This window comes from Schistocerca americana, chromosome 4, assembly GCF_021461395.2.
Source record: "Schistocerca americana isolate TAMUIC-IGC-003095 chromosome 4, iqSchAmer2.1, whole genome shotgun sequence".
Classification (NCBI taxonomy): Eukaryota; Metazoa; Arthropoda; class Insecta; order Orthoptera; family Acrididae; genus Schistocerca; species Schistocerca americana.
Genome location: NC_060122.1, coordinates 600,079,337 through 600,097,949, shown reverse-complemented (window position 1 = coordinate 600,097,949; position 18,613 = coordinate 600,079,337). Strand labels below are relative to the sequence as shown.

The 18,613-nt window shown below is 42.7% G+C and overlaps 1 non-coding gene across 1 annotated transcript; it reads left to right on the top strand.

Annotated features, from left to right (window-relative positions):
• Nucleotides 1-17,603: 17,603 nt before the first annotated feature.
• Trnas-uga lies at nucleotides 17,604-17,678 on the top strand. Its single transcript has one exon. It is a non-coding gene; the product is annotated as a tRNA-Ser (tRNA).
• The last annotated feature ends 935 nt before the right edge of the window (nucleotides 17,679-18,613 follow it).

Below are 18,613 nucleotides of genomic sequence, written 5' to 3'. Positions count from 1 at the left end.
TACAGGGAGCGAAAGGCTATTTACAATTTGTACAGAAACCAGATGGCAGTTATAAGAGTCGAGGGGCATCAAAGGGAAGCAGTGGTTGGGAAGGGAGTGAGACAGGGTTGTAGCCTCTCCCCAATGTTATTCAATCTGTATATTGAGCAAGCATTAAAGGAAACAAAAGAAAAATTTGGAAAGGTATTAAAATCCAGGGAGAAGAAATAAAAACTTTGAGGTTCGCCGATGACATTGTAATTCTGTCGGAGACAGCAAAGGACTTGGAAGAGCAGTTGAACGGAATGGACAGTGTCTTGAAAGGAGGATATAAGATGAACATCAACAAAAGCAAAACGAGGATAATGGAATGTAGTCGAATTAAGTCGGGTGATGCTAAGGGAATTAGATTAGGAAATGAGGCACTTAAAGTAGTAGAGGAGTTTTGCTATTTGGGGAGCAAAATAACTGATGATGGTCGAAGTAGAGAGGATATAAAATGTAGACTGGCAATGGCAAGGAAAGCGTTTCTGAAGAAGAAAATTTTGTTAACATCGAATATAGATTTAAGTGTCAGGAAGTCGTTTCTGAAAGTATTTGTATGGAGTGTAGCAGTGTATGGAAGTGAAACATGGACAATAAATAGTTTGGACAAGAAGAGAATATATGCTTTCGAAATGTGGTTGAAGATTAGGTGGGTAGATCACGTAACTAAAGAGGAGGTATTGAATAGGATTGGGAAGAAGAGAAGTTTGTGCACAACTTGACTAGAAGAAGGGGTCGGTTGGTAGGACATGTCCTGAGGCATCAAGCGATCACAAATTTAGCATTGGAGGGCAGTGTGGAGGGTAAAAATCGTAGAGGGAGACCAAGAGATGAATACACTAAGCAGATTCAGAAGGATGTAGGTTGCAGTAGGTACTGGGAGATGAAGGAGCTTGCACAGGATAGATTAGCATGGAGAGCTGCATCAAACCAGTCTCAGGACTGAAGGCCACAACAACAACAACACTGTGAATAGATCGTCTACTTATTCTTTTCAAGAGTAGTCTCCCACATTCAGCTCATCTATGAGTTCATTCATCACTAGGTTCTTCATCTCTAACCATTTACTCGAAGGTCGTATTACTCGACATCCAGGAAGAGACAGAGAGCATCCAGAAAGGGTAATGCTTTTTCCACCTTCCCCACATGATTTGCTTCGCAAGTATTATGAAAATGTGGCAGTTCATAGATAAAATTATGTATTCACAACAACAAAAAATATGTCGGCAGAAAACAAAAACGTGGCATTATGAATTTAGCAGTACCTCAAGGTTTTCGCTTTGACACTAAGGGTTATTAAAAGAAGCAAGACGAATTTTGCTAGAGAGTTGTCTTACGATTCCCTCCTTGAATTTGAATCTGCCTGCTTGTAGCTCTGCCACAAAACAATTAAAAATCTAGCTTTCGGCGAGGCTCGAAAGGCGAACGGAGGCAGCGTGCACCTGACATGCAAACACGTTACCCACGAGCTAGCGAATAGGCTTTCACTTAATTACTGACCCAGTAAGCGCTAAGGCAGATAAACCGCAACATAAGAGGCGACAGTAGTTGTATTTCTCATGTGGAACGACTTTCGTGGACTCAAAAGGATTAACTTATATCCTTATGTCACGTCTCAAGCGAAAATCACTCAGTATTAAATTGAAATGACACGATAATATCAAGTGAATTTGGCAGGATAGTTCTGTGCCGTCAAGGAAGTAACTCGTCGCTCACAGAGTTGCCCAACATATTCTGCGCTGTTGCCAAGTTTCAGTTATACCGCCAGGAAGGATACCAGCTGATGTGTTCTGTGAGTGACCTCGGAAGTGGCTATAGCTTCGTTTCAAAGTTGCGGGTGGCAAGGGCTGCAAGATCCTCATTATATGTCAATGAGTCTTATTCGCATTTCTGTAACTAGGTTTAGGGGCTAGAGTGCAATTACTTGCAATACATCGATGCAATGAATGCAAACTAAATGTCATAAATTAATAATTGCGGCAATTATTTCTGTTTTACTGACTTAATCGGACAGAAACCTTGAAAGCGTATTCACCAGACGCGATTCACAGTTTTGGAACTTCTCCAGTGGTTGAGTTGGCAATGTATATTTGCTGTACAATATTGATATTGAGATCACTGTCATTGGCACATCCACCAGAAGACAGGCATGGCCTGGCTTATTGTTGTCAGCTTTCCTGACGGATATTCTGCCTTTGTTCGAAACGTAAAGACTTAGGGTGAATTCGAACATTCCATATGGCGAAAATTTGATGTTTCTATTCTTCCAGCTCTAACATTCAAATAACAGTTACAATAAGCGGCAGAAAAGCGCCTGTGAATCAACAGTTAATAATGCAATAATAATTAGTGGAATATGGAAAATTCCATCTGTCATCTGATAATTGTGCAAAACTACTTTTTTCATCTTCACAGCACCACAGTATGAACTCAAGGGTTTCATAGGATACCTATACTTAATTTGTGATCGTTGTCAATGACAGTACGGGAGGAGCAAAACCATCTGACTTGAAACATACTTTTCCAGCGGGATTTGAATCTTTGGCTACAGTTGCAGTAGCACGTCCAGTGAGGTATCAAGAATGTGAGCAATCACTCATTGCTATAGTATAGGCTAGGGCAGAGCGAAGCAGGTTTCCGACAAAGTAAACGATGAGAGACACTGTTGCTGTCACTTATTAAACAGGAATTGTTCAGAAAATTACAACTATATCTAGTGAAATGAGTAGGTTGATGCAGCTCCAGTCCGGCACTATCACTAAGTTGCCAAACATTTTCCGAATAACACTTAAGATAAAAATGTGTGTGTGTGTGCGTCTGTTCTTTCGGACATTTCCGAAAGAACAGACACTACGAATCGAAATAGACAGCCTTGTTAATCAATTAAAGATTGAGGGACAGATGTCCAGGCTGTCATGCGCAATAAAATAGAACAACGGCGTCAGATGAAAATTTGTGCCTGACCAGGTTCGAACCCGATTTCGTAGTGTCTTTCCTTTCGGACATTCCCGAAAGAACAGCGCATGTGGTATGCGGCAAAGATGGAAATTCGCGTCTGACGGGAAGCGTGTGTAGATAGATGCTGAAAAGAGGTTGGCTGCTGCGTCGCGACAGTGCCCACCGTCGGAGGTTCCAGTCCTCACTCCGGCATGGGTGTGTGTGTTGTCCATAGCGTAAGTTAGTTTAAGTGGTGTGTAAGCTTAGGGACCGATGACCTAAGCAGCTTGGTCTCATAAGTTCTGACAACGAATTTACAAAATTTTAAATCCATTCTTACAATAGTGCAATGGGTGCGCACTGGTTAGCTGTAACTGAAGAGAGACTCCAACTCGGATTGTGGTTAAGAGCATATTAACATAAATTGAGAATATATTTCTGAATGAATGTTTGTTATGTATTTTTCCGTCACCCTTTTCACTGTTATAAGTTATGTTCTACAAGGAACGCACACCATTGGAGGCTGCAATCTGTAATTTATTTTACCTAAATTACTACTTCAATTTTGTTCCACGATTTAAAGGTATATATGGGTGCAAACATGGAATACATGGGAATAATGCAGCTGCTCAGTGACAGGTATGGGGGAGGCATTGAGGCCAGGCCTCGGATCTTCGACCCCTGCCATCTTTGCCCCCGACTACCTGGTGCTGAAAGTCTTCTCAAACTTTTAAAAAAAATAATAGTGCAGTGATCAGCATGTCTGTCTAGTAAGCGGGAGGTCCAGGTTCAAAGCCCAGTCGGTCACAAATATTCATCTGCCGTCTTAGCTGTATTTCAACGCGCTGTGACAGTGTGGACGTCGGTCCTTTGATATTTAAGATGCAATTGTTTTTTGAGGCAATAGAGGTGATTTGCGAACATTTGTCTTGCCATCAGTGTAACGGGACTTCAACCGCATCCAACCCTTAGTCATTGCTTTGTACCGGCGCTAACCCATGTCATATGTATGCGAATCAGATTGTAGTTCATATTTAGTCAAATAACGAATGGTCAGTATACAAGTATGCCGGCCGGGGTGGCCGAGCTGTTCTAGGCGCACAGTCTGGAACCGCGCGAACGCTACGGACGCAGGTTCGAATCCTGTCTCGGGCATGGATGTGTCTGATGTCATTAAGTTAGTTAGATTTAAGTAGTTCTAAGTTCTAGTGGACAGATGACCTCAGATGTTAAGTCCCATAGTGCTCAGAGCCATTTGAACCTTTTATGAAGTATACAAGTATGCTTCACAACCTTAAACTGTTTGTTTTTTTTACTTCATACTGAGGAAATGACAGATATGCTTCTCAGGAACTTTACTTTTTCGTGTTTTTTTCTCACTTCATACTAAAACAAGGGCGTTACTTTGAGAAGAGAAAATGAAATATACGCTTCCAAGACATAATATTTCCTTGTGTGCTACTACTGCATACATGAAAGCCCTGCAGTTAATTTTTGTATGTTGGATAAATTTTGATATCACCTCACATTCCTTTGTGAGAAGGTTCCTATTTTCTTGGGATTCAAATAGAGTGGACATTTCATCACTGATTAATGTTCTGATGACTAATGACATGATACCCGTTGCAATTGCTCCATGGCACCTGTGAGGAGAGTCTCGCGTTGGTTACTATAAGAACACCCAGGCAGTGATATCCGCTCACTGCAGTCAGAGCCAAGGTGATTTCTTTCTGTTTATGGCGAAGCGTCTGCTGCAGTGTCCACGCTCAGCCAACATAAACAGATCGCGGCGGCATTGGGCACTGCTAATCGCTGCACTTGTCGCGAGCCTCGACAACAAGAGCGCACTGTCTCTGCTAACGATACTATGGAGTTAATACATCTTACTTAACGTAACGTAATATGCAGGTCGTGGGTTGGGTATAAATTCAGGTTGTAACTTCCCATCGCATTAAAATACTTTACAGTCATATTTGATGCAATATTTATTGTTGGTTGTCTCTCTAAACGGCAACAGCTTTATCCTCTCTTGGCCCTGAAACCAATCCCGCACTGCTCTGCTATGATGGATGGGGCTCTGCTCCTGTAAAATGGTTCAAATGGCTCTGAGCATTATGGGACTTAACAGCTGTGGTCATCAGTCCCCTAGAACTTAGAACTACTTAAATCTAACTAACCTAAGGACATCACACACATCCATGCCCGAGGCAGGATTCGAACCTGCGACCGTTGCAGTCGCGCGGTTCCGGACTGCGCGCCTAGAACCGCGAGACCACCGCGGCCGGCTCTGCTCCTGTAAATAAACTGTTATCTCGTTCGTTCATAAATTTATATTTAAATAACATATTAGTAATAAGCACATTGCATTATTATTTTCCACAGTGTTTAAGAATTCAGGCCCTGTCATAAATAAGTGATCTAGATTCAATCGTCCGATTAAGAATGTGGTTTACCCAGTCTATCAAATGATGAGAGTCGTATTCGGATATCCACATTAAGCCTGTCTGGCTGAATCCGATTAGAACGATCTGGTATCGAAATGAAATTACAGAAATCGGATAATTTGAACGTCTGTATTGCAACAATGCTGCGCACATAAATTCCTATGATGGAGTAACAGGTAGCAACTGGCTAAGAAAAAGTGAGAAACATGTCTTCTAGCAGCAATGTAACGTAATTATAACCCATATTTATGTGATGGAAATACTGAATCGAACAATGCACATCTATTTCAATGGTGGGAAGATGCACCATATCGGATTTGCTGATGACATAATGACAATAATAATAATAATAATAATAATCCCGTGGGGCCGATAGAGGAAATCCTCCCCCATACGGGTGGTACCGAGGGGTGAACCAACTACCAACACAATCCTTAACGGCTACTCAATCCGTTGAACCCAAAATCCACGCACGTCTGAGTGAAAATCACCGATACTCTGGCCACCGTCTGTTAGCTCAATGAGCTCGGCTGAAAATATTTGCTTCAAAAGGCTTCAACACCCTCTGGTCCTGTCCGGTCCTGGTATCACCCAAGACAAACCAACGAAACACAAGCAAACATAAACTGTGCAGGCAAAGTCAACTTTACCCCAGGTGGTACACAACCCGGCTGTCGACAGGCGGCAGTTGGATTTTCGGATTCTGGGGAGTCCAGGTTAGCACGGCAGAGAATATCGAAGATCTCTGGTAAATTTCCCTACAAGCAGAAAACGTGCATTTGAAAACTAAACATCGGTACATTGATCCAAGCACGAAAACTAAATAACCTCACCAAAGAAATCGACCAACAAAAAATTATCATCCTTGCTCTTCACGAACCACGACTAACTGACAGTGAAATCTTGCATGACGGAAACCATTGCATCTTCAAGAGCAAAATACAACAAAAGTTAGCGAAAGCGCACCAATCTTCGCCATTGCTTTTCTCGAACACAGATCTATCATCAACTCTGTCAAAGAAATCACACCCATCAACAATCGACTTATGACTGTGCCCATTCAGAGCCCCAGTAAAAAATATACACTCATCAATGCACATGCCCTCACCAACATCGAAAATAAGAAAAACACCAAAAATGTCGAAAAATTCTGGAACACACACGAAAATACTATGCCCAACATTCACCAATATGACGTCAAAATACTAATGGGAGACTTCAGTTCTCTATTTGGAATAGAAAAAATCCGTAGAAAAATCATTGGTACAAATTCAACATACCGAAACGCTTAGACCAACGGCACCCGTCTGACTGACATTTGCCAACAGTTCAACTACAAAAGGATGTCTTCCCACTTTAGAAACAACCAGTTCCCAGGTAACATACTTGGCTACCAGTTGCAAGCTGCTTTCGTTCGCCTTCCGAGACTCACTAAAAGACAGATTTTTAATTCTTTTGTAGCTGAGCTACAAACTCAGTAAGGGAATCGTAAGATAACGCTCGAGAAAAATACGGCTTGCTACTTACAGTAACCCTTAGTGTCAGAGCGGAATCCTTACGGTACTACCAATTCCATAATGCCACTTTTGTTTTCTGCCGACATATATTTTGTTGTTGTGAATACATAATTTTATCTATGAAATGCCACATTTTCATAATACTTGCGAGTGATACAGGAAATGAAGTAAATACAGATCTTTTCGAAGTCAAAAGTCGGTAATATTCTACTAATTCGTGTTAAAATAGGCTCAATCGTCTTACAGACACATAATGCTTTATTGAGATAGATTGCCGTCGTGATGTTTCTGTAGTAAGCTGAATTTAATTTGTATTGGCACAGTGAATATTTTAATTGCATTTTCCATTAGTTTTCCAATCGCAACATTAGTCATCAAAGAGAAATTAATCAGCAATTGAATTTTCTTTCACGATATCTACAACAATCTAACTATGCTAAAGTTGTTTGCAAATTCTACGTTTGTAGAAAACCACTGGTTCTAACGTTGTCATTAAACCATAGTAGTTTTAAGAGTACTTTCGTCTAGAAATGAATTGCCTTGACGGTTGATCGATCAAGAGCGGGAAAGGTACAGTTTCACGAATATATGACGAGAGGGACAAGTGCTTGAGAGAGGACTTCCCTATCAACACAAGTGTCCGAGAGACGACTTTCCTATCAATCTCCTGGATAGTTTTGTTTCTCAAATCAACAGAGTGAGTTATCATGTAGTAGCACAGGTGATGTAGTTTTGTTGCTCGACTTTCTTACACTGCGACTGATAGGTGTCTCAGTTGTTGACAACAAATTCCAGCTGTGTAGCACACCCCCCTTGGGGCAGAATTCGTAGTCCAAAACACACTTATGGAGCTATCAAATGTAAAATATTATGTTCACACTACTCTTTGCTCTAGTCTACGTCTTTTGGTGGGGCTCAGCCTTTCATTTCTTCTTAGGAAGTTAACGATAAAAGCATCATAACATGTCACCAGTAACAGTACTGCAAAGGAATGCTCAATGAGCGACCTGATGACGTTCAATAATAGTCACTCCGTTGATTTTTGTTGTTTCGAATTAGAGCATGCAGTACTCCTACAACTTTGCCTGTTGAATGCAAATGTCGCGTGATGGTAAAATGGTAAAATGTCACATGTATCAGTAGTCGAGACTTCCTTAATGTGGATAATCATTCGTGCCAGAACGATCTTTGTTGAAACAAGAATATCTTTTTTCTGGTGTATTTTCCCCAAAAGCATTCGCTCCACGCACAGTTCAAATCTTTCTAGCTGCCTCCTCTACATTCATCCCTCTGTTATACAAAAAGTAAACGTTGGGTTGCAGATGTTACACCTTTTTCCACTTGCGACTCAATTTTACAATGCTTAACTATAGTTCATGATTTTGAAGTATGCAAAATCCAATGCTTAACTGCAAGATGATAACTAGAAAATGGCATTGATACATACACTGACAGCGTGGCGCCGCCTTCACATGGGCGACACCGGATTTCAGGCGGAGGGTGGCGTCTGGCCGGTGGCCGGTAGCCGCTGCAGCACGAGGAAACGCTCGAGCGTAAGCTGTTATCATCGCGAAGCAGCCACGAGCTGTCCTGCGGAATTGTTTCTGGAATACTTGTTATTGCGGGTGGGTAGAATGTTAAGCGAATTGTCTTCGATTACAGCAAGACCACGGGCTCACTCCATCCATATCAACTCGTAAGTAGACAACACTTCCTCCTAACACTTTCGCATCTTACAGTGTTGCCAGATTGTGGAGATGGCCGGACTTAACTGCTAAGGTCATCAGTCCCTAAGCTTACACACTACCTAACCTAAATTATCCTAAGGACAATCACACTCACCCATGCCCGAGGGAGGACTCGAACCTCCGCCGGGACCAGCCGCACACTTTAGACCGAAATGTGTTAAAAAAAAAAAAACAATTGGACGCGAACATGCAACTCTTGTTTAGAATGCACGACGATTACAGCAAGACCACGGGCTCACTCCATCCATATCAACTCGTAAGTAGACAACACTTCCTCCTAACACTTTCGCATCTTACAGTGTTGCCAGATTGTGCAGATGGCCGGACTTAAACTGTCAGGGGCAGTCAGTTTTATTGGCCACCTTAAGTGAACGACTCGGACTTAGTCTCTGTGGTGGCCGGCCGGCGGTCAGTTTTTATGTCTAAGACTGTACATTGGTATGGTTCGATAATCAAACTCATAAAATGCTGAGGTAACAGAGATTTCAGTAAATTCTGTTCAAAAATGAGCGCGCAATTGACAGGCCAATGTTGGCGGAAATTCGTGCGTCCGTAAGAAGAGCAATGCGCGAAGCATGCAAATGTCACCGCCATGCCTTAGCAAAAGATCTTGCCGAGAACCTGAGAAAATTCTGGTCGTACGTAAAATCACTAAGCGGGTCGAAAGTTCCTATCAAGTCACTCGTAGGGCGGTATGGGGTGGCAATAGAAGACAACAAAAGGAGATGCGGATGTCTTAATTTAAGACATCTTTCTCGCAGGAGGATCGGTCTTACAAATATATCGTGGTTTTCTGTCGTACAGGCTCCCGCATCGAGGACATAGAAATTTGCATCCGTGGTGTATAGAAGCAACTGAAAGCCCTGAAAACAAATAAGTCACAAGATCCAGATGGAATCCCAGATATGTGTTACAGAGAGTACTGTACCGAATTAGCCCCTTGTATTGCATCGTATTGTATGTTAACCGGGGGCCTAAAAACGAAGAAGAGGCTCTGTCCCCGCCGCAGCCGCAGTGGTCTACAACCCCATGACGGCTACTGCAGTCCACTTCACTCCTCCGCTGCCCCACACCGAACACCGTGTTATTATTGTGCGGTGCGGCCCCCGGTGGAACCCCCCCCCCCCCCTCCCACCCCAGGGAACGTCTCACACCACACGAGTGTAACCCCTCTGTTTGCGTGGTATAAAATGTTCAAATATGTGTGAAATCTTATGGGACTTAACTGCTAAGGTCATCAGTCCCTAAGCTTACACACTACCTAACCTAAATTATCCTAAGGACAATCACACTCACCCATGCCCGAGGGAGGACTCGAATCTCCGCCAGGACCAGCCGCACAGTCCATGACTGCAGCGCCCGAGACCGCTCAGCTAATCCCTCGCGGCTTGCGTGGTAGAGTAATGGTGATGCATGCGTACGTGGAGAACTTGTTTGCGCAGCAATTGCCGACGTAATGTAGCTGAGGCGGAATAAAGGGAACCAGCCCGCATTCGCCGTGGCAGATGGAAAACCGCCTAAAAACCATCCACAGACTGGCCGGCTCACCGGACCTCGACACAAGTCCGCCAGGCGGATTCGTGCCGGGGACCAGGCGCTCCTTCCCACTCCGGAGAGCCGTGCGTTAGACAGCACGACCAACCGGGCGGGCCAATTGGCCCCGTACGTAGACTGCGTTTGTCACGAATCTCCCAAAAGGAATGGAAAAAGCCGGTTGTGACATCTGTATACAAGAGAGGTAAAAGAATTGACCCGCATAATTACAGATCAATCTCCTGAACATCGGTTTGCTGCAGAATTCTTGAACACATTCCGAGTTCGGATATAATGAACTTCCTGGAGCAGAGAAGCTTCTGTCCACAAATCAGTACCGATTTTGAAAGCTCGTGTAAAAATCAGTTTGCCCTTTTATCACATGATATCCTACAAACCATGGACGGAGAGCAACAGGCAGATTCTGAATTGCTAGATTTTCCCAGATACTGTATATAAGTGGTTCGAAGCCTTTTTAGGTTATAGAACCCAGTACGTATTTCTCGACGGCGACTGTTCATCAGAGACGAGGGTATCGTGAGGAATAGGACCGCTTTTATTCTCTGTACAAGGTGTTCGGAAATTCCCGCTACAAACTTCGAGCACTTATAGAGGGATGTGAGTACATAATATTTTGAATAGGAGTCCACGTCCGGAACCGTACCGTTTTCATTCTACGCCGGGTTCAGTTCAGATGTGTAATGCGTCCACGTCTGCTGAGGGAAAGAGAAAAGTCTCAGAGTTTCGTGTCCTGGTATGCAGTAGGGTAGACAGGATGACGTGTACTACGTCGGACGGTCACCTGACGTCAGTTAATGTCTGCCTTGTTTAATTTACGAGACACCTATAGAGACGAATGAAGATCTGCAGGCATGAGATCTCGACCTTGCACTAGAAATTGAACAGACACTAAATGCGATGGAGAGTGTGTACCAGAACATGATTCGTATGTACAATTTCTGTAACAACGTTAGTGGTCGCCACATCGAGCGGCTGTTATAATGCATCAGTGTTGTTGTGTACGTACAATATATTGGGTTCTTATTTGTTTTGGAACAATGTTAACACGTAGTGTTCATTGTTAATACAAATAAATGTGCTTATGTGATGTTTCGTTATGTTTCCTTTCAAACTGTTACGTAATAACTGTACTGCAACACGCTTGATTCAATTCCTCAAGCAGAAGTGGATGAGTTAAACATCTGAACTGAAACCGTCGTAGAATGGAAACGGTAATTTCTGAAAATGGGCTCCTATTCAAACTAATATGTACCCACTCCCCTCAACTTAATAACGGTAACTTCCTACCACCTTGTATACGTAAATGACCTGATGGACAGGGTAAGCAGCAATTTACGGCTGTTTGCTGATGATGCTCAGGTGCAAGGTGTGACTAAAGGAATATACAAGACGACTTACACAAAATTTCTAGTCGGTGTGATGAATGACAGCTTGTTCTGAATCTAGAAAAATATACGTTATGGTGGATGGGTAGGAAAAACAGTCTTGTAACGTTCGAATACAGCATTAGCAGGGTGTTGCTTGATACAGTCACCTCGATTAAATATCTAGGCGCAATGTTACAAAGCAACATGAAATAAAATGAGCGTTTCAGTTTACCAGTAGTGAAGGCGAACGCCCGACTTCGTTTTATTGGGAGAAATTTGGGGAAATGTACCTTATCCATAAAGGAGAAGGCGTATAGAACGCTAGTGCAACCCATTCTTGAGTAGTATTCGAGTGTTTGGGATCCCCACTAGGTCGGATTACAGTAACTCAGAGGTGAGTTGCTAGATTTGTTACCGGTAAGTTCGATCAGCATGCAAGTATTACGTAAATGCTTCGTGAACTCAAATGGTAATTCCTGGATGGAAAAGAGTGCTCTTTCTGCAAGGCCCTACTGCGCAAATTTGGAGAACTGACATCTGAGGCCGACCGCAGAACGATTTTACTTCCGCCAGCGTACATTCCGCTTAATGACCAAGAGGATGCGTTAGGGAAATGGAGGCTTTTAGAAAGTCGTTTCCCCTCGCTTTATTTGCGAGTGCAACAGGAGAGGAAATGTCTAGTAGTGATACAAGGCACCCTCCCCCATGCAGCGTACGATGGTTTGCGAAGTATGTACGTAGATGTAGAACAGTGACTGAGAAGTTAGTGACAAATTCTACAGCAGATGGACTCTCAAATAAAATAATGTACTTCCACAATGACGATGACAGACGCTGTGAACACAAGCGCTCACGAGTGGCAACGCAGTGCGGTTGTGAGTTCATCCGCCGACCTCGACAATACAGTTCACGGCGAGAGTCAATAATACGCACTGTGTGGCAAACACATTTTGCTATAAAAACTCCCGGGCAAGTATCTCGGAATCTGCTTTCCACCGAATTATGAACTGCCGTCATGGTATTGCAACCATCTCCTCCAAAGCCAATAACATTTTCAAATGAAATCTTTTGCTGTTGGAAATGTTTTTACTAGACCATTGCAGAGTTCCTGTCCAGTGGAAGATTTCTCAATATGCAGGTGTGCAACATCGTAAACTTTATATAACACTCAAAAATTACGAGGCGTGTTTTTTAAGTAAGTACCGTTTTGAAATTAAAAAAAGACGTGCTAAGATATCTCAATAATTTTATTTTTACATGAAAACCTGTACTTTAATCTACTTTTCTACATAATTTCCGTCAATACTGGGGCACTTGTCATGACGTTGTACCAGTTTTTGAATACCCTCCTCATAGAGGTCTGCCGCCTGACTTGTTAACCAGTGCATCACCACTGTTTTGACTTCGTCATCGTCTTGAAGACGCTGACCGCCCAGGTGTTTCTTCAAGTGCAGGGACGGATAGTAATCACTGGGCGCAAGATCGGGGCTGTACGGAGGATGATCTAGAGTTTGCCATCGAAAATATGTGATGAAATCTTTGGTCTGATTCGCCACATGCGGACGGGCATTGTCTTGCAGCAAAACGATGCCCTTGCTCAACTTCCATGGACTGTTTTTTAGATTCTGGTGTGACGTAGGCCACCCATGCTTCATCGCCCATAAAAATTTGACTTAATAAATCATCACCGTCGATGTGGTACCGCTCAAGGAAAGTCAATGCACTGTCTGAACGTTTGGTTTTGTGCACATGTGGTTGCGGAAAAGTATATATTGGCGAAACGCGAAGTACTGTTAAGGAGCGCATTAAGGAACACGAACGGCATGTGCGGCTAAAACAAAAGTGCAAAATCGGCAGTAGCGGAACTTTATGAGAACTATAGCTCTGACACCGATTTCAATAACGTACATGTACTGGCTAAGGAAATAAACATTTACAGAAGAAAGGTCCAAGAAGCGGTTGAAATTTCCAAGGATGCATTTAATTTCAATAGAGAGGACGGCTATAGGCTTCCCGCATCATCGCTCCCCGCCATCAAGGAAGTGTTTACGCGGCTGTAGTGTGCGAGCGACATAAAAAAACGCGCTGCAAGTCACCTCGGCGGACAATTACATTTGGAGTAAACATTCCCCCTCTCTTGCTCTGTCCGTTTCGAACCTAGCCGATGATGACGACCAACCAATAGCAGTAGTAGGATTTTTAACCAATAACCCTTCTTCAGCGTAAGTGTGAAATAGTGCCTTCCTATCCAATGACGATGGGCCGCCAATGGTATCCACAGGAGATCAGCCAACAACGCCCCTTCTTCTGCATCAGAGCGGGAATATTAGCCTACGACTATGGCCCACCAATGGTAGCCATATGAATTTTAACCAATAGTATCACTTTTCCAGCACGAAGGCGAGAAAACTCCCCCTTATAAAAGAGGACGCGACACTCGTCTCTGACAATGTTCTAGCAGTAGTGGACACCAGAAGATCCTGAGGAAGATCCCATTAGAGGAGTCTAAACGTCGATCATTTTAGTAGAAATATCACGCGGCCTAATGACCCAGAAGATTTTAACTTCAAAATGTGTGTGTTTTTGGTAAAAACTTGGGCCTTAGGAAAAATTCCCATATGTTTGCGTACGATATTCGCTTTTGCCCCGTACCTCGTGGAAACGAAGAAATTCTCGCATCCTTACGAGAATTCTCGCAGAAATCGAAACCCTGTGTGGCAAAGTGGCAATAGCGACGGCCCGACCTTAGCGATTCCCGCCTCGTCGATGTCACAACATCCTACGGTTGCCGTCCATCGCCTACCAGTACTTCCAGCCTTCCGTCGATGAGATGTGACGATTTTACTTTGTTTCATAAAAGATACTCGTGTACTCCGGAATATGTTTAGACTGAAACACAAACTTTTAATAGCACAATTTAATGAACACAAAAATCCAGACGGCCGCTGTGGCCGAGCGGTTCTAGGCGCTTCAGTCCAGAACCGCACTGCTGCTACCGTCGCAGATTCTAATCCTGCCTCGGGCATGGATGTGTATGATGCCCTTAGGTTAGTTAGGTTTAAGTAGTTCTAAGTCTAGGGGACTGATGACCTCAAATTTTAAGTCCCACAGTGCTCAGAGCCATTTTGAACAAAAATTACTACAGATAAACCTTAAATTCTAAAACTATCTATAAATACCAAGAAAACCAAACCAAAAGTTAATTTTTTTTTACCTTGCAAATAAAAAACTAACGTTATTCTGTATCTTTTTACGAATCGAGCACTCATTTCATTATGTTTTCCACTTTACATGTATTTGTTACTGAAAATTTTGTAATCAAAAAATATCGAAAATGAGAAGCCTGTAGGTTCACATTGGAGTTTTAGGGTTTGTTTTTCCTTGATCTCACCTCCAAATGGATGAGCAAACCAAAATATCTGTTTGGACCTGTAACGTCATGTGATTGCCCTACCATTTTAAATCATTCGCTAACCGAGCAGTCGCTCGGCAACGGCTACAGTTAACATATAACGTTGCGAGAATGTAAAAAACGAACGTCCTGTAACGTGACGTGTTTGTTGTGAAAGCGCCGTCAGAGATACTGTGAGCTATTGACTTTGAAAGCCGCTGCGCGAAAGGCGGACAAAAGAAGAACATTTTTTACACATTCTTTTGATGTACGAGATATTCTCGATGAACAGTTAGTCACTCTTCTGTCTCTTGTAATTTGTTCTGTCTCTTGTAATTTGTGTCGGACACACATGTCTTGCCACCGTATTATTATTGTTTAAAAAATATTAATTTAGTGTAATGTGAAAGTGCCATACTGCATATCAGTAGATTTATGTGAGAAGCTATATCGTGCGACGTGTATCTGGAAATGTCAAAGGATGTAAGTTCGTTATCTATTGATTGCCATAAATTCAAAGTCAAATTGAACTTGTGTATGGACTAATTATTTAGTATAGAACCTATGTCTCACTACTTCATGACTATATATGTTTGATTTTCTTTTATGTTTCTGCAAAGTTTTATGGTTCACAGTCACGAATTGTTTCGTCTAAATCGGACGGAAGTTGCATATTTTCTCCGCACTTTATTCTACTGGTAAATGCATGATAAATTAGTTTCATAGGAAATTCATGTTGAGCTATTCAAAAACAATCATATTTTCAATAGTCATTTACCCTCCTCTGCAAAGCAACTTCCGACTGATCAGACGATTCAGCAACAAACAGCCGCACACAGTCGGCGTAAAATTCCTGACCAGTAAAGGTATTCAAAACCACTACAATAACTAATTATGTCTATTGGCCTAAAATACAATATATATCATTATGTGCTTTTCTCTGGAAATATATTTCCACCGGCGATTATAGCTGTTTGTTAATGCACAAAAGTAAACATATTGCTATAGACCACAGTTAAATGATTCCATACATCCCGAGCGAGTCATTGGACGCTCTTGCTTCTCGGCCAAAAGTCATATTTTGTTAACTTGTAAGTAGGCGCAAACGGGTGAGGTGGCGCTGTCGTCAGCACGCTGGATTGGCGTTCGGGAATATGACGGTTCAAACCCGCTTCCTGCCATCTTGATTTACGTTTTGTTTGATTTTCTTAATGCGCATCAGGCAAATGCCGGAATGGTTCTTTGAAAGCGCACGACCGACTTCCTTCCCCATTCTTCCCTAACAAGATGGGACGGATGAGACCTCGCTGTTTGGTCCCCTCTCCAGAAATCAGTCAACCAACCGAACTATGTGCAAACAAAAGAAACTGTAAGCGAGTCAAATAACCACCCCTCACTGTCATTTAAGTAATTTTAACTGAATCCTGGAAGTGAGTTGTTATAAACCATAACTTCCAGAATTCAGGGGGCAGCAAAATGAACCTTATAAAAAGATTTTTATTATGTGTAAAAACTTCAATTTATTAATGATTATTACGCTACGAATAGTGGATAATGTAAGTGATTAATTAACAAATGTTAATGAAAATTTTGAGACAGTGTACACGAAACGAAAAAAAAACCTCTGTAAGAAAACTGTCTTCCTTTTTCTAAAAGAAACAAATACTTTTTGGAGGTAGTGGAGGCTTCTTCCTCTAATGTCTCATTTCTCTTCCTTTGGGCATGCACGAATGCATGCATGCATACATGCCCAAAGGAACTTTGCATCGTAGTCAGAATAACACAGGCACTGCAGTATCGTATTTCTCTGCCGATATCGGGCAAACGATTTTCAAATACAACGCCTGACCTGTATGGGAGTATACATAATGGATGTACGAGCCGACGTCGTTGGCGCATGGATGACGACGTATTATTCTTGGGTCTGCCCGTTGGTCATGCTCGGGTAGCCAAATGTTAAAGCGATCGCTCGCGATAAGCTGGAAATCAGGGTTCGAGTACCGGTCCGGCACGAATATTCAGTGTCGTCATTCAGATGATGGTTGTCATTATTTGCAACTGCAAATACATTTCTGTTTCAGTCTGCGATTCACTAAGAGGTAATGTTACTGAAATCCCGTATTATGTAATTTCATGAAATACTAATACTTTCGAAACTTCCTGGCAGATTAAAACTGTGTGCCCGACCGAGACTCGAACTCGGGACCTTTGCCTTTCACTGGCAAGTGCTCTACCAACTGAGCTACCGAAGCACGACTCACGCCCGGTACTCACAGCTTTACTTCTGCCAGTACCTCGTCTGCTACCTTCCAAACTTTACAGAAACTCTCCTGCGAACCTCGCAGCACTTGCCCGTGAAAGGCAAAGGTCCCGAGTTCGAGTCTCGGTCGGGCACACAGTTTTAATCTGCCAGGAAGTTTCATATCAGCGCACACTCCGCTGCAGAGTGAAAATCTCATTCTGGAAACATCCCCCAGGCTGTGGCTTTGCCATGTCTCCGCAATATCCTTTCTTTCAGGAGTGCTAGTTCTGCAAGGTTCGCAGGAGTGTTTCTGTAAAGTTTGGAAGGTAGGAGACGAGGTACTGGCAGAAGTAAAGCTGTGAGTACCGGGCCTGAGTCGTGCTTCGGTAGCTCAGTTGGTAGAGCACTTGCCCGTGAAAGGCAAAGGTCCCGAGTTCGAGTCTCGGTCGGGCACACAGTTTTAATCTGCCAGGAAGTTTCATATCAGCGCACACTCCGCTGCAGAGTGAAACTCTCATTCTGGACTAATACTTCCGTTCATAAATATCGGTGTCTGCCAGTTATTGTAGCGAACCTTTTGTATACCATGCTGAATTTGTATAATGGACTTGTATTTTTCAGACAGATGTAGCGAGAAATTGTGTTCACATTCTTTCAACGCAAAGTGACTGATAGCTCATCAAGTTGAATCATTTAAGTATTTTATTCTCGTGAAGTCAAACCTGAATATCTGCTTTTACGAAGTCCGGTCGAATGTTCAAAAATGGTTCAAATGGCTTTAATCACTATGGGACTTAACATCTGAGGTCATCAGTCCCCTAGACTTAGAACTACTTAAACCTAACTAACCTAAGGACATCACACACATCCATGGCCGAGGCAGGATTCGAACCTGCGACCGTAGCAGCAGCGCGGTTCTGGACTGAAGCGCCTAGAACCGCTTGGCCACCGCGGCCGGCTCTAATATTCGTTACCACGTTTGACGTAGGAATCAAAATAGTATTTTATGGTCAACGAGCCTTCAATCAGTGGTGTTCAATAACCACCTGTGTCTGATACAGTGAACGAATATAACACACGATGGTAGAAAAGTCTAAAACAACAGTGATTCAATATTCTGAAAGAGTTAAATACGGTATATATTGATGTGTGTTTAGTCATTAACAACATCGTGTAATTGCATTTGTAATACGTCATTCCCGAGGCTTACTCATATTCAGGCACAGCATATTGGTATTAAATTAAATTTTTCTCCCACTCTTATCTGCCAGTAAAGATACGTTACACCAGGATGTGCCCGCTCCGCAAATTGACATTTGCCAATTGGCTGCACATCATAGTTAGTACTAATATATCCCTTCTGTGCATGATTCTTATACGACACCATTT